Here is a 10,232-nt window from a genome sequence, read left to right on the forward strand (position 1 = left end):
GACATGGTTCCCAGGGACGAGCCTGGTCCCGACATCATAGGATTGAGAACACCTTCTTAACCAGAAGCGGGGAAAGAAATGAAACAAAATAAAGTTTCAAAATAAAGAGATTTCAAATAGAGCCAAGAGGTCATTCCAGAGGTTATTCTTATGCATTATATAGATATTCCTTTTTAGTTTTAAGTGTATTAAAATAGCTAGAAGAAAATACCCAAATCTGTTGAACTGTAATCCAATAGCCTTAATTCTTGATGATGATTGTATAACTATATTTCTCTTATGAGGTGACCATTTGATTGTGAAAATCTTTTTACTAACACTTCCTTTATCCAGTGTATGAGCAGATGAGTAATAAAATAAAGACAAATAAATAAATAAATAATGGGGGGGATAAGGGACATGATGTGTTTTTGGGTGTTCTTTTTTATTTTTACTTTTGTTTATTTATTTTGTGTAGTAATGAAAATGTTATAAAATTGATTGTGGCAATGAATGCCTACTATATGATGATATGGTGTGTCATTGATTGTATCCTTTGAATGAATCATACGGTATGTGAATATATCTAAATAAAATTGCATTTAAAAAAGAATACAACGTTTTCAGTTTTATTTTTTGGGTATTTTAAACTGAGCTGAAGTGTTAAGCTATTTTTCTATTTATTTTCTCTACCCATCTTAGGAATACTCAACAATAACCCATCTTTATTCAGTGTGCCTTGCATACCAGACTGAAAACAAATTCTTATGCAAGCAATTTTGTATCAGTTTAATTTCTGAAGACCTTTGAGTTCCTTCTGGATCCTAACCAATTATCCATTTACTATATTTTGCATCCAACCCTTTTTGATTTGAGACAAATGTACTCTAAGGCAAATTCTGATTACCATTGACCCAGTGAATTTAATTGCTATTCTCCACTTGCCTGCTGTTATAGATTTGTTGGATCTAGAGTTGCCTCAGGATATCCAGTGAGTGACCAGGTTTGGTTTTGACACAAGTGAATCTGACTTGAGATTCTATATGATATTAGAGTTTGTCTGGAAGATTGCTGTTTTCTTTCATGAACAGATCTAGGACAGAAAGTGATTTAGAAGAAAATAAACTATTTATCTCCGGAGCTTGGGAGTGAATTTTATATCGGACATATGAGAAACAAATGCCATTGGTTACAAAATTATCAGAGTAGAAGTTGAAAATTTTGACAAATATTGCTATTGGCCATGAATTAGATCTTTTAGAATATTCTCTAAGTGATGAAATTAAAAGATTGGAAATACTATTTTAATTATTATTTGGTGGTTATAATTCAATGAATATAATCATATATAAGAATACACTATATGGGCTTTCAATGTTGTTTTGGGTTACACACTGCCCTGTTAGCCTGCTACTAAATATCTAAATTATCTGAAGGATCAATAGGGTAGAGGAGACATAAACAAGAAAATCAGAAAACATAGCACAGCAGAGAAGCAGCCTGGATCAATCTGGGGAATAGTAAACTTTTGCTCACATCGTATCTACATGTGTTACTAGATACAAGAGACAATATTTATGCATTTTATATATCTTAGGGAAGGGGAAATATTCAAACAGCTCAGTGGTAAGAATCAAGAAAGTCTTTCAGTCTATTTCCTTTCTTTCCCATGATACAGAACCATAATTTGTTTATTGCATTCTTCATCTCCGTGTTTCTTAGGGTATATATCAGAGGGTTGAGCATGGGGGCAATGATAGTATAAAAAAGAGCAAAGACTTTGTCTTCTGGTAAAGTAGTAGCTGGTCAAATGTAAATGAAGAGTAAAGGAGCAAAGAAAAGGATCACCACAGTGATATGGGAACTGCAGGCGGAAAGAGCTTTGCTGCGATTCTCCACAGAGTAGGACCTGACAGTGCATAAGATCACCACATAAGATAACAACAAAATGACAAAAGTCACTAGGCCCATGAGGCCTGAATTAGCAATGACCAAGAGACCAATTCTTCTCGTGTCAGCACAGGCCAGTTTCAGCAAAGGTTACACATCACAGAAGTAGTGATCTATCTCGTTGTGGCCACAGTAGGATAAGAAGAGGGTGAGGAGAAACTGGCCAAAGGAATGCAGGACTCTGCCAGCACAGGAAGCAGGAATGATGAGGATGCACCTCCGCCTGCTCATGATGAAGGGGTAGTGCAGGGGCTGGCAGATGGCCATGTAGCAGTCATAGGCCATCCCTGTGAGGATAAAGACCTCAATACTTCCAAAGAAGTGCATGGTAAAGAGCTGTGTCATGCAGCCATTGTAGGAAATGGTCTTCTTTTCTGCCAGGAAGTCAATGATTAGCTTGGATGTAACAGTGGAGGTGTAGCAAAGGTCTGACAGTGAGAGGTAACAGGAAGAAATACATGGGCTGGCTAATGAGCTGACTGCAGGTGATAGAAATCATGACGAGCAGATTTCCTGTCAAAATTGCAATATAACAAAGTAAGAACAGTAAAAAACAGAGAACTTCAACTTCCTTTTCCTGAGAAAGTCCTAAAAGAATAAATTCTGTGACATTATTCTTATTTTCCATGATCCAGAATAGTTTGTAGCCACCTGAAATTAGATGAATAATGAATTCTTATGAGATACATTTTAACATGGTGATGCATATCATTCCTTGCATGGGAGAGATTATAATTAGAAAATGGCTCAATTCAAAGAAAATATAATTTCAATTTTATATTTAAAAATATATAATTTTGATTTTTTTATTTGGCTTTCCTGTAAAGTTTTTTGTCCCTTTATTGAAAACATTAACTACTAGTAAAAATGCTAGGTCACTGAGATGAAAACTAACATTGTAGAATAAATACAGTGTATTTATGTAACCATTCTCTTAAACCATGAGCAGGGAAAAAAAATGGTTTGTGGAGATATTATAACTGCTGACTACCATGGATTTACTTGTAATTGTAGTTGTTATTTTGGCTTATTTATTTTACTTGTTATTGTAGTTGTTATCTTATGTTAACTGAGTGTTTTATAACACTACCATAACCGGATACTTGGTCCTCATTTACAGCCAGTTCGTGCTTACTCCATCCAGCTTTTATCAGTTTTCAAGGGCTTCTCAGGCCATGCTTGCACACTCCTTGTTAATTATAACTGAAACACAGCCAATCAGTATATGCTAACTTAATGTCACTATCCCCACTTCCCTTTGTTTGAATCCCATAAAAACCGTAAGCTCTTTAGACTAGGGCAGAGAGATTTGATCTGTGACTCCTGTCTCCATGCTGGCCTACCTTGCATTAAAGATCTTTCTTATCTTGAAATCTCAATGTCATGGCATTGACTTCTGTGTGTGTTTGGGCAGCGAGTCAGGCAGCAAGCCCTTGCTCAGTAACACTCTCAGCATGCATTATCAAACATGAGCTGGGTATTACACTAAAATAGAATTACAAAATTTCCCCTTTAAACAGAAAAAAAAAAAAATCAGACCTCATTTGCTGGTCTCACTGTTACTGAGTACATACACACATAAATGAATCAGTAAGAGTAAGATTATTTAAAAAATCATATACCAATATATGATGTTTTCTATGTTGGTAATATTATATGTGAGAAGCTGCCTGCCATATATCCTATGTGCAAAGGTTATAAGTAGGAAAAACAACAAATGTATTTGGAATTAGGAGACATTTTGTACTTCATATAATAAGTTATATTTTTCTTGCACTTTGTTTCGTTACTTTTTAAAATCAAATTAACTCTTCTCTGGGCATGGTTCTAATGTTATCAAATATTGATAAGATTGAATCTGGGCATGTTTCACCAACAGTCACTATATGTGGTATATATGTACCTGATTCTTCAGTGCTAGGCACCAGAAATACGTTTGCCAGAAAGAAGGCTATACTTTTTTTTGAGAATAATACTATTTATCCAAAGCATTGTTGTGGAGATTAAGTAAGGTAACATGGAAAATACTTTGCCAATTTCTGGTAATTTTCAACCTTTAGAATTGTTTTACTTATTATAATGAATGTTAGCCAAATCTTGAAACTGGAGCTAGACATACAAGTTTGGTTCTGCCATTTCCTCCTTTGCCATTTCCTTATCATTCAGGTTGGATTTCCAAGGACCTGATCTTAACCATAACTTCAATTTCCACACCTCTGTAAAATATGATAAATTGTCTTGGGTGAATAATTCATTGTTATGCCAGTACCTAGAATAAATTCCTAGAATACTGAAATCCAATGACAGAACTTAGATTATAGATTTGTAAAGATATTTTAAGTTGATTGGAATGGTAAGGAAGGTTCATCCTTCTAATTTTACAAATGAAGGATTATATTTCATAGTCAACTAAAGGGATAACAAGAGAAGTTGGCTATCTATATTTTTCAAAACATTATCATCTCAGCCATAAGAAAAACAATTTTTAAGTACCACATTAATACAAAGTTTTATTAATAAGGAAAACTGCATGTATGAAGGTGTTATATGGGAACTGTACTTTCTGCGTGATTCTTCTGTAAATCTCTAATTTATAAACAAAAAAAAAACAAGCACATATTTGGCTTTCAAGAGGTATTTGGAATTTGAGAAAAGCAATAGTAGGCTTAGTTTGGATTGTTACAGACTCACCCAGTCTCACAGCCACCAGGATAAGTGACTTCTTTTTGGTTCATGTGCAAAAATTATTCAGGTCTTCCTAACCAATCATCCTAAAAATGTATGCTCATTTTAGTGCCCATATTGCCAGTCCTACCATCATAGACTTGCTTTTCTCGTCTTCATTCCCATTATTTTTACTACCTCCTTCCTGTTACTATTATAGATAATATCACCTCTATTAATGTTTCTATGGTGATAAATGTTAAACCTTAAGACATAAATAACTCTCTACTAGTAGAATTCCGAGCATCATTGATAAGCTAAGAAAGAGCTATTTGAAAACAAGCTTTTAATCCATTCATTCAAATCACACTATAAATTTTTAACTTCACTATGTAAAACACAGAACCTTAGTGGCTGAAATATTTAATATTACCTTTATAATCTCAGCACTAAGATACTTACAATTTATTTTCAAAAGAGACTATAGACTTCTTCCTCAGCCTAGAGTGGCCCTTACAGTACAGGGGAGAGGAGGGCAGGCAGGGGTGCCCCTCAGAACAGATGCCGCGGAGTAACGGAGACCCGGCACCCGTTACCAAGAAGATGAAAGTGATGGTGACTCTTAAAAAGTGTTGGATTTAACTGTGTATGCAGGAAGACACCACTGGTGGAATCGAGTGTTTGGCCAGAGTTCCAGACTTGTGGTAGAAATATGAAAGTTTGTGCATATAAAGCTCTTAAAGTAAAGTAGGATTTTGGAGATAAATATAAATCCATCAGAGTATGAGCGTTAGCGTCAATTTCCACATAATGTCCTTTTGGTATCCTTTGTACTGACTAATGAAGAAGGGATATCCAAAGTAGTCAAATTAGCTATCTAATTCAATTAACAACTGCATTTTAGACTTTTTAAGTTATTTCCCCAAATTCAAAAGAATGTAGCGCTCTTTTATAACCTGTTCCAAAACTATATTCCTATGTGTTTGTGAAAAGAAAAACAAACAAACAAAAAACCTTTGTTACATTTTTAATTCATCTATCTTTGCTTCACCTTTAACTTGAAGCATGAGCTTGATTCCTTAAAATTTCTCACCACTTTTTCCCTTATCAATATAGTCTAGGAGACTGCCTGAGTGAAATCACTGAATCTCTGTGAGATTCTTTATCATGCAACAGACCAAATCACCCTTGAAAAAGGCTGTTTAAATGCCTCTAAGTTGACTGTCTTTTCATACCAAAAGTGGAAAATAAATATAATAATTAGGAATTATCAAGGAAATAAACATGTACATGTTTTAATGCAGATTATTTTTGATAATTGCTTGGTTAAAAAATTGTAATCACATAAATGCACTGAATGCAGTTTATCAGGGGGATGGAAAAATGTGAAAAAGGAGGTTATTAATTTGCTTTTAATCTGATACAAACTCCATATAGTATACCACTCAGAAAGTATAATCTATATTCCTGAATCACTTAAAAGTATTATTTTCCTTATTTTCAAGTTTATCTATAAAGAGCCAAAAAAGTGTGACCCTCATATTTCTTTAAGAATCATTTAATATTTTCACATTTATATAAATATTGCCTTATCAACACCTACCATTTAAAATACTGGGCTTTTTGAAAAACAAAACGTTATCTCCCTCATCTGGCTATACTACTTCCTAAGGAGACAATTTTAATACTTCACTTTTTTGCATTTCAGTTTAGCCAAAAGGAAATTGTGGGAGTTCAACCAGATGATTTTTAAGGGCCTCTTCTGGACCTGACCCCATATGTGATTTTGAGGTGAGTTCTGAGAAAGCAGCAGCTAGATGTTGATGCTGGTTGCCTTCCTTCCAAGCACTTCAGAATAAATTCACAATTTCTGCCTCAGGTCATTAGTTCTCTTATCTCCTTTAACATCCTGGATACTAAAGTCTTCCTTTCACACAATCACTACAAAGGTGAAGACAACAGATCCTCCAGGCTCTTTCCCTTTCATTGGACCCACCATAGCTTGTACCTTTAACTCACTAAACATTGCTCCTTTTATGTAATTCACATACTCAGAAATCTCAAGTAAACACTACAGTTTAAACTTCAGAGTTTTCCTCTGGCATTTAATCTTTCCTTAGCCATAAGATTCTTCCTTATGGCTCTTTGGTAGAGTAGCCAGACATTCACCATTCCCAATCAGGTCTTGCTAAACCCATCAGAATCTACTCAAATCCTACTATTTTCAGATAGATTTCACTGATTACTGTAGCCCACCAGGCAATGAATACAACCTCCTAAGTCTTTTGGCACTCAAAATTGACTACTTGACTTTATATTGTTTATTTATTTTGGTGTACTTATATTTCTTGTATTTTGTGTACTTAAGCTTATCTTTCTAAGGATATCTGAACTTGGTGAGTGTTAGGGCCAGTGTCCCATATTCTCTTTGCACTGGACATAATGGAAACAAAGTGAAACAAAACTTTATGCTCTTCAGATTTGTGTTGAATCCTAGGAGTCTGAGTTTCAAGATTTTCTCTGTACCTTTCTCTGAAACACAAATTACTTACGTTCTGCTTTATTTCCTCTCAAAATTTCCCAAAGATGGAAAAATAAATTATTGCTGTCCTGCTTTAAATTCACTTACACAATTGATGCAGAAAAGGTAAAGTACCATATATGGATTCTATAAAAATATGTAGCCACAAGAGATGATCTACATTACCAAGTAGTAGGAGCAATACTTTCAACAATTGCATTTCTATTACTGAATTATGGCCAGAGTTTTTGAATTAACATCAGTCAAGATGCAAAAAATCATTAAGTTGCTATTTCAATAATAAATATCAAAAGTATATTTCTTGTTGATCTTGGGCAGTAATTAGTTGTAGGCTGATTAAATAAAACTTAACAGATGTCCAATGTCCAATTTGCCAGGTGCTTTGTTTAAATCTAAGATAGATGCAATGATCCACAGCTGCCATAGAATCAGAATCAGCTGATAAATTAAATAAATATGTATTAATAAATCTCAATATGCAAACAGTTCTGAAGATTCCTGAAGATGGCACTTACCTGCTCTCTAAGGAAAGGTTTCAGTTTTTTCTAAAGCAAATTCAAGGGTCTTTTCCCAATTTTATTTCAATCTTCAAGGAAAAAGGAAACAATATCTTCAGCATTTATGTTGGCAGAAGTTCTTTATCACTCCTGAAATAGTATATGTATTACAGTCTGTTGGGAAAATGAAAACAAAGACAATACACGGTTCCTGTTTGCTTTCCAAACAGGTTTAACTGAGAGATATTTAACTTGCAGAAATTTTATTCTAGTACCTCTGTGAGCTTATAAATTCCCATTGGGATAATTTGACCAAGATGAAGCAGCAGTTTTTTTTTTGTTTTTTTTTTCTTTTTCACTCTTTAACCTTGTTCAAAGGCCTAATAACACTCTCATATAAATCAAATCATTTTTTTTTCCCCCAAGTGTATCTGGAAACTAAGATAAGACCAGTTTCCATTTTGCTATAGGAATAGTTGTGGGAAAATCTGATGGCCTGGAAAGAAAGGACATAAGGCTACACTGGAGGAAAGAAAAACTGTAGAAAGAGTAATAAACTGAGTTGTAGGTTGACGGGAAAGCCTAGTGTTGTCTCAGTTCATCATTTGTAAAGGATGCTGACAACTCCAGTATATATCTCAATAGTCTAATAAAAACTTTAAAGAGTTAACACAGTCTATTACCTTTCCGTTATCAATGTTATTGGCTGTTAATTTTTCCTTCAATATTTTTTCCAAGGAATCCTCTTATCTACCTTATCTCTGTGATAGAAGATATTCCCAAGTATTTCCCCTTATTATTTATTTTTATTTTATGCCTGCTTTCTCAGTTACCTTATCTTCTCTGACAGCATTTTCTTCAAACTCCACAGAACACATGCCTCCATTTTTTTCCTATTTTATCCCAATTATTATTAAGGCATGATATTATTCTTTTCATGAATATGATACATACTTATCAAAGACATTTTAGAAACTAAAAACTCAGAATTTATAAATTAAAATTAGTCTAAACTCTAATTAATGCTCTAGAAATGAACATTTTATATGGGTCATTATGAAAAAGGTTATCATACCCTCATTTACACTTGTGCATTCTGATTTTATCTTAAAATTATGCTATTTTAAAAGTTGTTATGTAAAATAGCTAGAATTTACAAATATTCAAGAATACATTTTTTTCTCTCCTTTCCATATATTATGTTTTTTTTTTCTAGTCTGTTTAAACTTCCCTTTTGCTGCAAAAAACATTAAAAATTTTTATATGGAAAAGCTGCTTGTATATACAGATATAGATAGACAGATAGATAACTGCAAGTGCATATAATCAAAGAACATTATTTTCTAATTTCAATGAAATAGTTGCAGATATTAAGATTATGGGAAAAAATGCAGAGATTATCTGTGTCTATACTGAAATTTTTTTTACTACTAGCAGCTAAGGCCATGGAATGGTAAACATTTAACCAAAAGATGGATACTATCCAACATGTGTAAAGAACTTTTCAAATCAATGAAATAAAGAATTACAAATCACCCAAGAGAGAAAAATAAAAGGGCAAAAGACCAGAATAGGCATTTCATCAAAGAAGCTATCAAGATGGCTAATTAACATGTAAAAGATGCTTAATCTCATTAAAAATCAGGGAAAAAGAAATTAAAATCATAATTGGTTACTATCATATATCCACCAAAATGATTAAAATTTGAGAAATGACAACAGCAAGAGTTGGTAAGACTGTGGGACAGCAGTAACTCTCACACTCTTCTCCCTTTCATTTGATTTGAGATTCTTATTACCTGATTGTTATGCATTGAATTGTCTTCCCCATGAATGTCATGATCCCATGAGTGTCACCGTATTTAGCAATAGCATCTTTGAAGACACTATTAGTTAAGGTGAGGCCAAACTGGTACAGAGTGGACCTTAATCCTATTTTAGTGGTATCTTATTATGAAGAGGAAAATAGATACTGACAGACAGAGGGGAGAATGCCATATTACAACTGAGGCAGAGAATGCCATAAATTTACAGAAAGCCACTGCCAGAAGTCAAGAGAGAGGAAGGGAACAAATTCTCCCCTACAGCATAAAGGGGAAGTAAGTCCTCACTTACAGTTTGATTCTAGACCTCTAATCTCTAGGATTGTGAGAAAACAAATTTCTGTTGTTTTAAGCCACTAAATTGTCATGGTAGCCTTAGGAAACTAAAAGTGATATACACCCTACTGGAGATAAAATGGTGACTGTGAAGTCTATGGACCAGGCACTCATTAATATTCACATCTAGAAAGGAAAATAAGCATAAGATAAGAACATTATCAGAATAGAGATGAAATGACAACTATGTGAGGAGTTTGTGCTTGTAGAGTGTGTGACAGGAGAATGTGACCATTTTCCGTAAACCTTGGAAGGCCTCCCTGAGACAGTGATGGGAGAGCTGAGGCCCAGATTATAAACACAAGTTCATTGAGTCTTGAGGTTGGGAACAGGAAGGGAGACAAATACAAATGCTGCCCCAAACAACATGTACAAAGTGCACATGGGAAAGTATGGGTGTCAAATTGGGAAAATAGAATTTCCTTATATTACTTCAGTAGC

At 34.1% G+C, this 10,232-nt stretch overlaps 1 pseudogene; it reads right to left on the reverse strand.

Moving 5' to 3' along the window:
• Positions 1-1,599: 1,599 nt before the first annotated feature.
• On the reverse strand, positions 1,600-2,557 carry LOC119536788 (annotated as a pseudogene).
• Between the last annotated feature and the right edge of the window lie 7,675 nt (positions 2,558-10,232).

Source organism: Choloepus didactylus, chromosome 6, assembly GCF_015220235.1.
Source record: "Choloepus didactylus isolate mChoDid1 chromosome 6, mChoDid1.pri, whole genome shotgun sequence".
In the NCBI taxonomy this organism is placed as follows: Eukaryota; Metazoa; Chordata; class Mammalia; order Pilosa; family Megalonychidae; genus Choloepus; species Choloepus didactylus.